Raw genomic sequence first — 15,977 nt, 5'->3', positions numbered from 1 at the left:
AGAAGCTGGAAATTGAGAGGGAGAAGATCGAGTTGGAGAAGAAAGAGGCGACGATGAAATGGCAGCTTGAGAAGGCCAAGACATTTGGATATATTGAGCTTAAGAAGGAGATGTTGCAAATTGCACGGGACGCAGATGATGCGAAGGTAATGTGGAGGACTAAAGTCTCTTGGATGAGCATGCAAAGAAGTGGCTTGTGAAGAAGAAGAAGAAGAAGAAGAAGAAGAAGAAGAAGAAGAAGTAGAAGAAGATCAATGACCATAGGGAGTACGAGGTGGCTATGGCAGCAGCAGAGCATGTGACAAGGATGCACGTGGAGCATGAGGCAAGGATGGCGGAGGAGCAGGCGACATAGATGGCGTTCGGCGAGTGAACCGGCTAGCCAGCGAGTGAATCCATCATGCCCGGAAATTGATTTCATTATGGCATGTACGGACTGTTGAGTTATGATTTCTTTTGTTTTATCGTATTTGTTTCGAATTGTTGAATTTGGATGGTTTGTATCATATAATCGACGTGCATGGATTGCATGGATTCGAGGATCTGCATTTGAGTAATGTGAATTGTATCATATAATCGACGTGCATGGATTGCATGGATTCGAGGATCTGCATTTGAGTAATGTGAATCTGCGACAACCCAAATGAGGGGTCGCCCGACGCTGTCCGCGGACGTGTCTGGACACGTCTGTGGGCGTATTGGGAGCCGGATTTGTCAAGTCCGACAATATATGCTATGCTAGTTTTTATTTTTGGAGTTTGAGTTAAAGAAAGAAAGAAACTTTAACATTTAAATTGCTTCCAAGTGGCAGGTCTTGGTTTAGTATTAAATCAGAAAAATGTAAGATGCGGGAGCAGGTTTTCCTGACCAATGCATGGCAGTCTTGTAGCTCTCAATTCGTCTCCTCTCTGTAGGAATTACACACACCTAAAGCATATTCGATAGAAGATGTAGACACAAAAATAACTAACTTTTCATCTAAGAATGTTGCTCCGATCAGCTGGTAATAACCGACAATTATAGAAGGCAGGCTAAAGAGGCCGGTGTCACTGTAGAACAACTCCTAGACATCAAGGACTTCCAAACGTTTATAGAGGAGGAACTAAAATGGAAATATGCCCGTGGCGAACCTCTGGTTACGCCTGAGGAGATCCCGCTTCTATCAACGAGAATGTATGAATTGCATCAATGATACCTGAGGGAAGCAAAGACTACCGATCGAGAGTCCCCCATGGTGAACATCAAGGAAGAGCATTACTACCATGCAAAAGATCTGTGGGTTGAGTTTCAAGAAATGTTTCAGTTATTCAATCAAGATGCACTCGACAAATCTATCGTCAGTTGCTATTGTCTGTAAGTGGTTTCTTTCTGTAATTTAAGTCTCTAACCACTAGTAGAAAAATGGTCAAATGTGAAGTACATTAGTGCCGGTTCGATTTTGAGCCGGCACTAATGTGTCCATTAGTGCCGGTTCCAACGGCTAGCCGGCCGCTCTCATTAGTACCGGTTCGTGGCGGACCTGTAGCACCGGTTTGTGCCACGAACCGGTACTAAAGAGAGTGGTGTCAGGATGTTGTCAGTCTGGGGCCCCTCCAGCACCTTTAGTACCGGTTCGTGGCACGAACCGGTACTAAAGGTCGTCGTACATAAACCCTTCGTCCACCCGAGCTCGCTCTGTTCTTCCCCTTTCCCCTCTCCTCCTCTGTTCTTCCCCTCTTCCTCTCGAGCTCGTCACACATTTTGCCCAAAATTTGTCAAGATTTGAAGGCCCCCATGTAACACCCCGCATGTAACTTTCCATATTTGTAACTCCGACTCTTGCCATTTTCGGCTATGTGCTATGATATTCCCTCCGTGGTCGGGTTTTGTTTGTCGTTTTGTATTTTGTTCATGTCATGCATTTCATATCATGTCATCATGCGCATTGCATTTGCATACGTGTTCGTCTCATGCATCCGAGCATTTTCCCCGTTGTCCGTTTTGCAATCCGGCGCTCCTATCTCCTCCGGTGCACCCCTCTTGTTTTCTTTCATGAGCGGGTGTCAAACATTCTCGGAATGGGCCGATGCTTGTCAAGTGGCCTTAGTATACCACCGGTAGGCCACCGGTCAAGTTTCGTTTCATTTGGAGGTCGTTTGGTACTCCAACGGTTAACCGGGCATCCGCAAAGTCCTTTTGTGTGTTGCAACAAAACCCCCTCAAAAACCAGCCCAAAAACCTACCAAACTCTCTTCTATGCTGTAGGTCGCTCGATCACGATCATGTGGGCGAAAACCGCACCTCATTTGGACTCTCCTAGCTCCCTCTACCTATATATTTGCATCTCTCCCGAATAACAAACGCAGACGAAACCCTAACCCACTCCTCTCCGCGGCCGGATGCGTCCAGCCGCCACCGGACGAAGCCCGCGCCGCTGCCCTCGTCCAACCACGCGCTGCCACGTCACCGCGCGCCGCCGCCCGTACGCCCGCGCGCCCGCGGCCCGCCGAAGCCCACAGGAGGCCCTCCCGGGCCCGAGCCGCCGCCCGCCTCCGCGCCCCGCGCTGCCGCCCGTCCGCGCCGCCGCCGCCGCCTCTCCACCTCGCCGCGCCGCCGCCGCCGGCCGTCGCCACCGCCCCGCGCCGCGCTCGGCGCGCCACCCCTCTCCTCCGCCGCCGGCGACCGAGCCCGGCCCTGCTCCTCCTCTCTCCGGCGCCGCCCTCCACCGCCGTCTCCTCCTTCCCTTCCCTCGCTGGCGAGCTCGAGGTTCGGCCCCGGCCCCGATTGGATCTCTGTTTAGTTGACTTTTTCCCGAAACCCCCCCAATTATTTTCTAAGTCTTGGAATTTTTACAGTAAGTACCCATGTTCAACAGTACATAACTCTCTGCATGTAGCTCCGTTTCGCGCGTGTAATATGTCGAATTGTTCGTCTCATGATGCTCTACATTTTGTTTAACTGCACCATGTTCATTATAGGTCATCTTGATGCCCAAATCACTGTTTCAAGAGGGCTAGTTGCTGTTATCTTCTGGTTCTTATCAGAACTTGGAGATTTGTCATTTTTGTATCGTTTAATCTGTGCGTCTTATGGGCATGAGCTCTACATGTGTTTTGTTGTATGCCATGCCATCTTTCCAGTGGTGTATGCCATGTATTTTTGTGATCTCTGTGGTAACTAGGACAAGCATGCAAATTAGGCCCCATAATGTTCCTGATTTCAGGGACTTAGTGATTTCTCCAAGTCCTTGTCTGCTGTTATTTTGTTGCCATGTAAACTTGATGCTACAGAGAGATCCATGCATATGTTGGAGATGTTCAGTAAGGATGTTTTGTAGATATTGTTGTAATTGATCCATTCCTGCCCTTGTTTGCAATTATGGAGTGCCATAGCATGACTCAATCTTGCTCTACTTTTGCCATAAAATATTTCTGGCAGATTCTTAACATGATATGCTATTTTGCCAAGCTTATTGTAGTTGATCCATACATGCTATGCTTTTGTTCTTGCCATGGATAGCTTCATAAACATGCCATCTTGCTGTAGGTATGCTTGTTTTGTCATGCATTGCTCTGTGGTGAGTGCATCAAGCTCACCAAGATGCCCTCATATTATTATTTCTGCCATGCTCTGTTTTCTGCTAAGTCTGAAACCTGATAACGAAACTTGCTATGTTTACCTGCTTGCCATCATATCTTCTGGTCCTTGAGGATATAAACCTTAGAGTCACCCGCCCGGTGGGGCCGGGTTACTCATAAGGGTCATCACCTGAAGCCCGGCGCCAAGCTTGAAGACGGTGGGCCAAAGATGGGCTTAAGACCCGGAGATGGCTCAAGGCCCGTAGTTACAACCGTCATTATGGTAGAATTTATAGTGTAAGGCAAGAATAGTTGAGAGTCCGAGCCGGACACTCTTATGAGCCGGCCGGGACTCTGAGAGCTGCTGGGCGTCAACCTCTCTATATAAAGGGATGACCCGGCAGCGGTTTAGGGGCAAGAAAGATCTCGTCGAGAGCCAGACATAGCAGTTAAGCTCCCTGGTCATCGAAACTCTAATCAATACCATCTCAACTGGACGTAGGCTTTTACCTTCACCGTAAGGGGCCGAACCAGTATAAACCCTCGTGTTCCTTGTCCCATTTAACCCCTTCAAGCTTCCTAGCGGCGATGGCTCCACGACTAAGTCCTAGCTTGAGGACATCTGCCATGACAATTCCACGACAGTTGGCGCCCACCGTGGGGCTTTAAAGTGCACGATGGCATGGCAAAGTTAAAGTGTTGGTCCTATTCTATTACAAGACTCATCGAGTCCAAAAGGGTGAAGCATTGTTTAAATAAGCCGCCTACAGAGTTAAGATGCTTGCTGGGTCGAAGCTTCCGGCTCATCCCTCTCCGCTCCTCCGGCTGTTCCCAAGACCTGGAAGGTTGACGATTTCCAGTCAATGCTTCTCAAAGCTTCAAATTGAGCTTCCTCGTCAATTAACCCGGCCGGGTCAATTTCTGGGGCAAAGATGTGCTTACGAGTCGGCGGGACTAAGCTGATGGCTTCATAACGCGGAGTGGGGATCCTCTGATTCTCTGCATCGTAACCCGGCTGGTACTTGGTCAGATCCGTGTCATTTCCAATCAGGGTGGCCACCGGGCGCACGATCTTCACGCAGGCTGCAAAGTCCTTTTGGTCGAAGGGGGTGCCGTCCTCCTTCAAGCTGGGGTAGCCAAGGGCAATGTCCGCCGGGTCTAGTTCCGGAAGGAACGCCTTGGCCCGGCTCAGAGCAGCTATGGCTCCGGCTCTTGCAGAGGCCCGTCGCAGCTCTTGGACAGGCTGAGGAAGAACGGCAAGCCGGCGAAGAACTTCCGCCAGATGAGTCGGCACCTCATTGGATAGGGCCACCACGGTCAAGGCGCGCTGTGACCCAGTGTAGAGCTGCTCCACCAGAGTGTACACGGCCTTCAACTTGGTCAGCACACTTTGGTTGAGGTTGGCGCTTCTTGGACCTGTTTAACAGAGTAAGATAAGCCGCTGGCAATGATGGAAGTTACGAGACATAAAGATTATAAACTTGAGGAAAGCCGGTGGAATAACTTACCGAAGATTGCGGCGACCATCTGTGACACGTGGCGCTTTAAGCCGGAGAGTTCGGCGGTTTTCTCCGTCAGAGCCTTCTCCGCCTGTTCGGCCCGGCTCACCAGAGTAGCCTTCTCTTCGGCCCAAGTTTTCCGTTCAGCTTCAAAGTCCTTTTTCAGCTTCTCTTGAGCAGCAATACTGGACACGAATTTGGCGTTGGCCTTCCGGGTCTCAGTTTCCTGCGTCCTCAGGCGGGTCTTCAGGTCGGAGATGTCAGCCTCAAACTTCTTGCAAGCAGCCTGCACAATTTCCGGGTTATAGTATGAACAATTATTATGCAATTTTAAAGTCCCAAGCACTTTCCAAGCAAAGATACTTGGCACTTGGGGGCTAATGCATGTCGAACGTTTCTACTTACAAATTACCGGTTCATGGAAGTAAGCCGGAACTTAAGTCTACAACATATTCAATCATAAGTCGTCGACTTGGGAGCTAGTATGGTAAAGATAACTATGCAGTAAGCAGTAGAGTGGTACCTCAGACTTCTGCTGTATCTGATTCACCATGTTGATCTCCAAATCCCGGCTCTTGTGCACCTGACTCACATAGCCGGAGACGATCTCTCCGACGCTCAAGTTCGTATAGTTGGTGAGGTTCAGATTGGCCCGGCTGCGCTCTAGCAACTCTTCCTTGGCGGAGCACTTGGCCAGCGCAGTGGGTCTCCCCGGCTCAACAAACTCCGTCCGGGTGATTACCACGTCCGGGTCATCGGCCGGCTGAGCCAGGCTGGAGATATCCGGGTTGGTGGAAGTCTCCATGGCTGGCTCGTCGGTGGGAGCGGTGGCTTCAAGAGCGGAGGCGGCTGGCAGCTCTTGAGCGGAAACTTCCGGTTCCGTCACGACCGACTCCTCCGCCGGCTTATTCTTCTTTGCTCTTTTACTGAGCTTTGCTTGAGCACTGAAAGGACAAGAGGTTAGTACAAAAGTATGAGTAAAGATAAAGCACAGCAAGAGATGATCATCATTACCCGGGTACGGTCTTGAAAGCCGGTAGATTCGACTGCATCGAGTCACCAGAGGAAGGAGACGTTTCCTGATAATTTGAGTCAGAAGAATTGAGAGGTTGACGTATAACACCCGCCAGAGGATGAAAAGGATATAAGTTGGAGATAACCTCAGTCCGGCGCTTCCTTGATGCCTCAGGTAAGCCGAAGGAGAGGTCAGCATCCTTGTTGGTCCGGGTGTGCCGCCGGCTCTCATGAATCTGTTGCTTCAAAAGAAATTGAGGATCTTGATAAGCTAAAGGATGTGAAAATCTTACTTTCCGGGTTACCCTTCGGACTTTCAGCCTTGGCAAGGGCTCCGAGTCGGAGGAAAGTGTCATTACCTCTTCAACCACCGGGTTACTTGCTCCGGTGTCATCCTGTTGATGAACAATATTGATAAGGTGGACAGAAATAAACAAGAAATACAACAAGAGCTTACAGGTTCAGGGGTTACCTCTGACTCGGAGCTGTCACTCAGTTGAAGCAGCTCTGAGGCAGTGGGCCTGCTTCCCTTCTTGCGGGGAGCGGCTCTCTTGGCGGCTTTCTTAGGCTTCCTGTCCTTCTTGGCCGCCTCATGGTCATATTTGACCTTCCAGAATTTGTCATCAGCCTGAAAAATACAATGACGATTTCTTAAGGTTCAGATGAAAGCTATCTACAGAAGAAAATAAGATGTTCAGATCAGCGGCTTACCGCTGGAGCCGGGTTGGTCTTGCAGAAGGGGCTTAAGCCGGTCCTCCCGCAGTCTGCCAAGCTCTCGTTCAAGAGAGCCTTGGTCATGTCTTCAGCAACGTCTTCAGGAAGATCGTTGCGGCTGTGTCTCAGGGGGTCATCTTTCCGGCCCGTGTACTCACACATTAAGCCGGGGCGGCGGCTTAAGGGGATCACCCGCCATGAGATCCAGACTCGGACCAGATCAATGCCATTAAGGCCATTTCCCAGGAGAGCCTTGATTTTGTTGATGGTGGGGATCAGAGGTTGGCGCTCCGCCTAAGATAACTTGTCGGACAGAGGGTGAGTTGGTTCCAGACGCGAAGGACGAAAGCCGGGCAGCGTGCTTTCGTCAGCCGGCGAAGTGTCTTGGCAGTAGAACCACGTCTGGTTCCAGTCCTTTGGGTGGCTTGGCGGCTCAGCGTAAGGAAAAAGGCAGTCTCTCCATCGCTGAATGGAGATTCCACCAAGTTCTAAGCTCGGCCCGTTGGCGCACTCGTTCTGGCGGTTCAAATAGAACAGTTCTCTGAAGAGCAGAAGGCTGGGCTCCTCTCCAAGGTAGACCTCGCAGAATACTTGGAAGTTGCATATGTTCGACACCGAATTGGGTCCTATGTCTTGTGGCCGCAGGTCAAAGAAATTCAGTACATCTCTAAAGAACTTTGAGCCGGGCGGTGTGAAGCCCCGGCTCATGTGATCCGCAAATATTACCACCTCCCCGTCCTTTGGCTGTGGTCTCTCCTCTGACGGGTCAGGGGCGCGGTAAGACATGACGTCCTTCTTGGGCAGGTAACCTGTCTTCACAAAATCTGCTAAGGTTTCGTCGGTGACGTTGGACCTCATCCAATTGCAAGTGATGGGTGCTTTGGGAGCTTTGGGAGGCATGGTGAAAGTCGGAAGCCTATGATAAAAGGAAATGTCCGGTTTAATTATAAGCTGGAGGAAATTTAGAGTTCAATGTTTAAAGTGGCGGCTTATGGAGGGGCCTAATGATATATATCTAAGTGCATCGGGTTATCTAAGCCGCTGGAGGCATTGAGAGTAATTCAATTGTCTGCAGCCTTGTTGCAAATGAGCCGGAAATTTTTACGGCGCGTGGTTTCTTTTGAGCCGGAAGGTTTTATGGTGCGTGGCTTCTTTAAGCCGGAAATGTAAACCGCCATGATTCAGCAGGTGCAGTTTTTTACTAAGTGTGGTGAAAACAGGTTTCACACATCGCAGTAACTAATTTGGATCAAAACGGTCGGCTAAAAAGGAAAGTTTCTAGACCTAAAACAGACGCAGGAGAAGTTCGCGGGTTCGAACGAAGCCTCTATGCAGTAAAAAGGGATCTATGTACATTTGGAATGGAAGTGAAACAGCTACCGCAGCAGTTCTATACAAGTCTAAGATCAAGAAGGGTGATAAAAATCAAATCTATCGAGAACCCGCGAAGAACGGTGAAGAACACGGGAAGAACAGGAAGAAACCCTACTGCAGATCTGTTCTACGGGGCAACAAAGACTTACAGGTGCTGGTGAGTCGCGGAGGTCGCCGCCGTTTTCTCTCGACGCAACAGGTTGATGCAGCGGCCGGAGTCGGTGAGGACGAGAAGGCCCGCGGTGGCGACGACAACGGAGCTCGAGCGGAAGAACAGTGGCGCGAGGAGGAAGACGGGTGGCTGGAGGCTCATCGGTCCGGACTACTTATAAGGGCAAGCTCATAAGTGGGCGCGAGAAACAGGAGGCCACGGCGCGGTTATCTCACCATAAAAATGCCTCGATTTTCGGGATGGCAGTAAAGATAAGATCCGTTGCGGATATGGTGGAGTAAAAAATGGACTTAATGGAAGATGATGTCACGGCGGATTACCCGGAATCCAGAGGATGACGTCACGCCGGGTTATGGCCTTCACACAATTGCAAGCCGGAGATTTTCTGTCAAAAGGATTGAAGATTGACATGAGCCGGCTCAAATCAATCTGGGGCCTAATGTTGAGGATATAAACCTTAGAGTCACCCGCCCGGTGGGGCCGGGTTACTCATAAGGGTCATCACCTGAAGCCCGGCGCCAAGCTTGAAGACGGTGGGCCAAAGATGGGCTTAAGACCCGGAGATGGCTCAAGGCCCATAGTTACAACCGTCATTATGGTAGAACTTGTAGTGTAAGGCAAGAATAGTTGAGAGTCCGAGCCGGACACTCTTATGAGCCGGCCGAGACTCTGAGAGCTGCTGGGCGTCAACCTCTCTATATAAAGGGACGACCCGGCAGCGGTTTAGGGGCAAGAAAGATCTCGTCGAGAGCCAGACATAGCAGTTAAGCTCCCTGGTCATCGAAACTCTAATCAATACCACCTCAACTGGACGTAGGCTTTTACCTTCACCGTAAGGGGCCGAACCAGTATAAACCCTCGTGTTCCTTGTCCCATTTAACCCCTTCAACCTTCCTAGCGGCGATGGCTCCACGACTAAGTCCTAGCTTGAGGACATCTGCCGTGACAATTCCACGACATTGTATCTGACAAGGGATTTGGAAAGTTGCTGGTAATGATAAAGAATATGCTTCCAAAGGACAACGAATTGCCCGAGAGTTCGTATGAAGAAAAGAAGGCTGTCTGCCCTCTAGGGTTAGAGGTGCAGAAGAAACATGCATGCCCTAATGACTGCATCCTCTACCGCGGTGAGTACGAGGATTTGAACGCTTGCCCGGTATGCGGTGCATTGCGCTATAAGATCAGCCGCGATGACCCTGGTGATGTCGAGGGCGAGCGCCCCAGGAAGAAGATTCCTGCCAAGGTGATGTGGTATGCTCCTATAATACCACGGTTGAAACGTTTGTTCCAAAACAAAGAGCATGCCAAGGCGATGCGATGGCACAGAGAAGACCGTAAGAAAGACAGAAAGTTGAGAGTACCCGCTGATGGGTCACAATGGAGAAAAATCGAGAGAAAGTACGGGAAGGAGTTTGCAGATGACGCAAGGAACGTATGGTTTGGTCTAAGCACAGATGGCATTAATCCTTTTGGGGAGCAGAGCAGCAACCATAGCACCTGGCCTGTGACTCTATGTTTGTATAACCTTCCTCCTTGGTTGTGCATGAAGCGGAAGTTCATTATGATGCCAGTGCTCATCCAAGGCCCTAAGCAACCCGGCAACGACATTGATGTGTACCTAAGGCCATTAGTTGAAGAACTATTACAGCTGTGGAATGGAACATGTGTACGTGCGTGGGATGAGCACAAACAGGAAGAATTTGACCTAAAGGCGTTGCTGTTCGTGACCATCAATGATTGGCCTGCTCTCAGTAACCTTTCAGGACAGACAAACAAGGGATACCGCGGATGCACGCACTGTTTGGATGATACCGACAGTATATATTTGGATAGTTGTAGGAAGATTGTGTACCTGGGACATCGTCGATTTCTTCCGAGCAGGCATCCCGTAAGAAAGAAAGGCAAGCATTTCAAAGGTGAGGCGGATCACCGGACGAAGCCTCGCCACCGTACTGGTGCTGATGTACATGATATGGTCAAGGATTTGAAGGTAATCTTTGAAAAGGGTCCTGGCGGACAACTTGTTCCGAAGGACGCTGACGGACGCGCACCCATGTGGAAGAAGAAATCTATATTTTGGGACCTGCCATATTGGAAAGACCTAGAGGTCCGCTCCGCAATCGACGTGATGCACGTGACGAAGAATCTTTGTGTGACCCTGCTTGGCTTCTTGGGCGTGTATGGGAAGACAAAAGATACACCAGAGGCACGGGAGGACCAGCAACGTATGCACGGAAAAGACGGCATACATTAGGGTCAGGCCAGCTACGCTCTTACCAAAGAAGAGAAGGAAATCTTCTTTGAATGCCTGCTCAGTATGAAGGTACCGTCTGGCTTCTCGTCGAATATAAAGGGAATAATAAATATGGCAGAGAAAAAGTTCCAGAACCTAAAGTCTCATGACTACCACGTGATTATGACGCAACTGCTTCCGGTTGCATTGAGGGGGCTTCTACCAGAAAACGTTCGATTAGCCATTGTGAAGCTATGTGCATTCCTCAATGCAATCTCTCAGAAGGTAATCGATCCAGAAATCATACCAAGATTACAGAATGATTTGGTGCAATGTCTTGTCAGTTTCGAGTTGGTGTTCCCACCATCCTTCTTCAACATCATGACACACATCCTAGTTCACCTTTGCGAAGAGATTAACGTTTTGGGTCCTGTATTTCTACACAATATGTTCCCCTTTGAGAGGTTCATGGGAGTCTTGAAGAAATATGTTCATAATCGTGCTAGGCCAGAAGGAAGCATCTCGAAGGGCCATGAAAATGAGGAGGTCATTGAGTTTTGTATTGACTTTATTCCTGACCTTAAGCCGATTGGTGTTCCTGAATCACGGCATAAGGGCAGACTGGATGGAAAAGGCACGCTAGGAGGGGATCAAAAAATATGTATGGACGGGCATTCTCTCACTGAAGCACACTACATAGTTCTACAGAATTCCGCCTTGGTGGCTCCGTATATGGAGGAACACAAGAATTTTCTACACTCCAAACACCCGGAGCAGTCTGACGACTGGATTACACGTGAACAAACGAGGACTTTCGCCGGTTGGTTACAGAAACGTGCCATGCATGATGGAGATATTGAAGATGACATGTACTCGCTGTCCCAGTTACCATCTTCGAATATAATGACTTTCAAAGGGTACGAGATAAATGGGAATACATTTTACACGATCGCCCAAGATAAGAAGAGCACCAACCAAAACAGTGGTGTCCGCTTTGATGCAACAACCAACACGAGAAAGGAAACATATTATGGTTACATAGAGGACATATGGGAACTTAGCTATGGAGGTGGTTTGAAGGTCCCTTTGTTTCGGTGCAAATGGGTCAATATTACACGAGGCGGGGTAACGGAATACCCGCAGTACGGAATGACAACAGTGGATCTAAACAATCTTGCGTATGGAGACGAACCATTCGTCCTAGCCAATGATGTGGCGCAGGTTTTTTATGTGAAAGACATGTCTACCAGGCCGAGAAAAATAAAAGATAAGGAAGCGAATGGATCATACGATGAGCCAAAGCGCCACATAGTTCTTTCAGGGAAAAGAAACATCGTGGGAGTGGATGACAAGACAGACATGTCAGAAGATTATGAAAAGTTTGATGAAATTGCTCCATTCATAGTGAATATTGACCCGAGCATCCAGTTAAATGTTGAAGATTTTCCATGGCTACGGCGCAAAGGGACACACGCGAAGAAAAAGTTTCACACCCAAAGATCTGGGATGTGATCGGCTTCACTATCATCACTTTCTTCTGTGTTTCACACCCAGGAGGGAATCTCTGTAATAGTTAGGGTAGTTATGTGTTTTGGCATTTGAAACGCGAAGAAATTTTATGTGCAAACAAATTCTTTCATGCATTTACTGATTTTTTAGCTAAATGACCCTGAAATTGAAAAGCATTTCAAATGAACTCAGAAAAGGTTGAAAGTTGGCATGGTATCATAATTTCACCCATAGAGCATGTGCAAAAAAGTAGAAAGGGTTACGGCAAAAACTGGATGCACTTCGTGTACAAAATGGACAATCTCTTTCGAAGTATCAGGGTTTCGGACGAAAACTCATATGTTACAAAGGCATTTCATTTTTTAAATAACCTAAGCATTACCAAATTGAATATAATGATAAAACACACTAATATTAAACATAAGAAAAAAGAATCACTAAAAAAATCTATTTTCAAAGTTAAGTTATTCACAAACTAGTGATTCACACAAATTTCAAATAATTCAAAATTTAAACTATTCAAATTTGAAAACTACCAGCACTAACAGAAAGTTTGTAATTTTTTATACCTAAAGCAAAAATATTCAAAAAGAAACTCTAAATACAGCAAAAAACAACTCAAAAATAAATAAAGCAAAAAAATTAAGAAAATAAAAAAGCCCGTCTACTGGGCCAGAGCGGCCTGCATACGACTAGAAACACAACGTTTTGTTGGGCCAGGATGCAGGCCCGCAAAGGCCCAGTAGGCCCACAGGGCAGCAGAGAACAGGTAGGCCCAATAGGCCTACTTTGGAGAGGAGCTCGGGAGAGCTACCGCACTGGGGCTTATAAACCAGTGCGGACGCCCCTCGGCTAGCGAGGTGGGACTAAACTTGCCGCACCGCACCTGCGCCAGCACACCGGTTGGTGCCACCACTCGGTACTAAAGGGGGGGCGCTTCCCGCCGCTTGGCCTGGCCAAAACAAACCTTTAGTACCGGTTGGTGGCTCCAACCGGTACTAAAGGTCCATCCTATATATACAACACTTGAAAAAAATTCAGTTTCCCTCTATTTCTTCCTCTCCGTCAACGACACGCCGCCTGCCACGATCGACGCCGTCGCCGCACCCGACGCGTCGCCGCCCCGGCCGTCTCCGCCCCTCGTCGCCGCCCCGTCGCTGTCGCCGCCCCGGCCGTACCCGTCCCCGTCGTCCCCGTCGCCGCGCCCCGCCCCGTCGTCGCCGCCCCGCCCCGTCGTCGCCGCCCCGTCCCGTCGCCCCGTCGTCGTCGCCGCCCCGTTGTTGCGTCGCCGGTGAGCTAATGCCCCAGCCGCCATGTCCACACACACACACATTATTTTTTTGTTATAAATTTTAGTTATAGAAATTTTTCTGTTTTTTAGTTATAGAAATATCTATAGAAATGTTAGAAATTCTTCTGTTTTTTAGTTATAGAAATATTAGAAATGTTATAATTTATTTTTGTTTTTTAGTTATAGAAATATTTATAGAAATGTTAGCAATTTTTCTTTTTTTAGTTATAGAAATATTAGAAATGTTAGTTATATAATCAGAAATAATGTTAGAAATTTTAGAATTAGTTTTAGTTAGATGAATTAGATTAATGTCAAATTGTTAGAATTTGCATATAGAATTTTAGTTATCACAATCCAATCATTTAAAAAATGTTACTTTTTGCGGCCATATAGTATTTGTTCTTGACGATATGCCTGGCCCTCATCCTCGCCGTCGACCCGTTTGCGACGACGTCCTGCTTCAGAGGACCCATGTCCGGGACTGGGCTCCGCCGGGCTGGCACTGGGAGGTGCTACCTGGAGGGGCGCGCCGCTTGGTGAGGAACCCGGCCTCGGGTCCCGTCGTCGACCCTGATCTCCTTTGGTGGCGTTCGTGTGGGCCACATTCGGTGCAGAGGGAGCCGGCCTCGCCGGAGGTGGTGCGTCGCTGTGATGCCCCCGATTTGACCGTACACTAATCATGCACGCAAATGTGTACGATCAAGATCAGGGACTCACGGGAAGATATCACAACACAACTCTAAAACATAAATAAGTCATACAAGCATCATAATACAAGCCAGGGGCCTCGAGGGCTCGAATACAATTGCTCGATCATAGACGAGTCAGCGGAAGCAACAATATCTCAGTACAGACATAAGTTAAACAAGTTTGCCTTAAGAAGGCTAGCACAAAAGTAGCAACGATCGAAAAGGCAAGGCCTCCTGCCTGGGACCTCCTAACTACTCCTCGAAGCCGAACTCCACGTAGAATCATCCTCGGGATCTCTAGCTCCTGGACTCCAGCATCTGGTTGCGACAATCCGGTATAGAAAGGGGAAAAGAGGGAGAAAAGCAACCGTGATTACTCATCCAAAGTACTCGCAAGCAAGGAGCTACACTACATATGCATGGGTATATGTGTAAAGGGTCATATCGGGGGACTGAACTGCAGAATGCCAGAATAAGAGGGGGATAGCTAATCCTGTCGAAGACTATGCTTCTGGCAGCCTCCATCTTGCAGCATGTAGAAGAGAGTAGATTGAAGTCCTCCAAGTAGCATCGTATAGCATAATCCTACCCGGCGATCCCCTCCTCGTCGCCCTGTTAGAGAGAGATCACCGGGTTATATCTGGCACTTGGAAGGGTGTGTTTTATTAAGTATCCGGTTCTAGTTGTCATAAGGTCAAGGTACAACTCCGGGTCATCCTTTTACCGAGGGACACGGCTATTCGAATAGATAAACTTCCCTGCAGGGGTGCAGCACATAACCCAACACGCTCGATCCCATTTGGCCGGACACACTTTTCTGGGTCATGCCCGGCCGCGGAAGATCAACACGTCGCAGCCCCACCTAGGCTCAACAGAGAGGTCAACACGCCGGTCTAAATCCTATGCGCGCAGGGGTCTGGGCCCATCGCCCATTGCACACCTGCACGTTGCATGCGCGGCCGGAAGCAGACCTAGCCTAGTAGGCGTTCCAGTCCAATCCGGCGCGCGCCGCTCCGTCGCTGACGTCAAGAAGTGCTTCGGCTGATACCACGACGTCGGGATACCCATAACTACTCCCGCGTAGATGGTTAGTGCGTATAGACCAAATGGCCAGACTCAGATCAAATACCCAGAACTCGTTAAGCGTGTTATTTATCCGCGAACGCCGACCAGGGCCAGGCCCACCTCTCTCCTAGGTGGTCTCAACCTGCCCTGTCGCTCCGCCATAAAGTAACAGTCGGGGGCCGTCAGGAACCCAGGCCCACCTCTACTGGGGTGGAGCCACCTGTCCTTTCAGCCCCTCATCAGAATCACTTGCGGGTACTCCTCGAGCCGACCCGACTTTAGTCACCACATGTGTCATGTATATAATGTATATAGGATATACCCTTGATCACCTCCCGAAGTGATCACGGCCCAGTAGTATAGCATGGCAGACGGACAAGAGTGTAGGGCCACTGATGGGTCACTAGCATCCTATACTAAGCAGTAGGATAGCAGGTAAGGGTAACAACTGTAGCAACAATGACATGCTATGCATCAGGATAGGATTAACGGAAAGCAGTAACATGCTACACTACTCTAATGCAAGCAGTATAGAGAAGAATAGGCGATATCTGGTGATCAAGGGGGGGGGGCTTGCCTGGAAGCTCTGTTGTACAGGAAGAAGGGTCATCGGTGACGTAGTCGTACTCAGCTGCATCAGCGCCGGTCTCGGGGTCTACCGGAGAAGAAGAGGGGGAAGAAACAGTAAATACGGAGCAAACAAAGCATCACAAAACATAACATGGCAATACGCGGTGCTAGGTATGCTCTAACGCGGTGGAAGGTGATACCGGCGAAGGGGGAAACATCCGGGAAAATATCCCCGGTGTTTTGCGTTTTCGGACAGATGAATCCGAGGGGAAAAGTTGTGAGTTTGC

This window comes from Aegilops tauschii, chromosome 5 (assembly GCF_002575655.3).
Source record: "Aegilops tauschii subsp. strangulata cultivar AL8/78 chromosome 5, Aet v6.0, whole genome shotgun sequence".
Classification (NCBI taxonomy): domain Eukaryota; kingdom Viridiplantae; phylum Streptophyta; class Magnoliopsida; order Poales; family Poaceae; genus Aegilops; species Aegilops tauschii.
The sequence above is the reverse complement of the archived record's forward strand: the minus strand, read 5'-3'. Positions refer to the sequence as shown.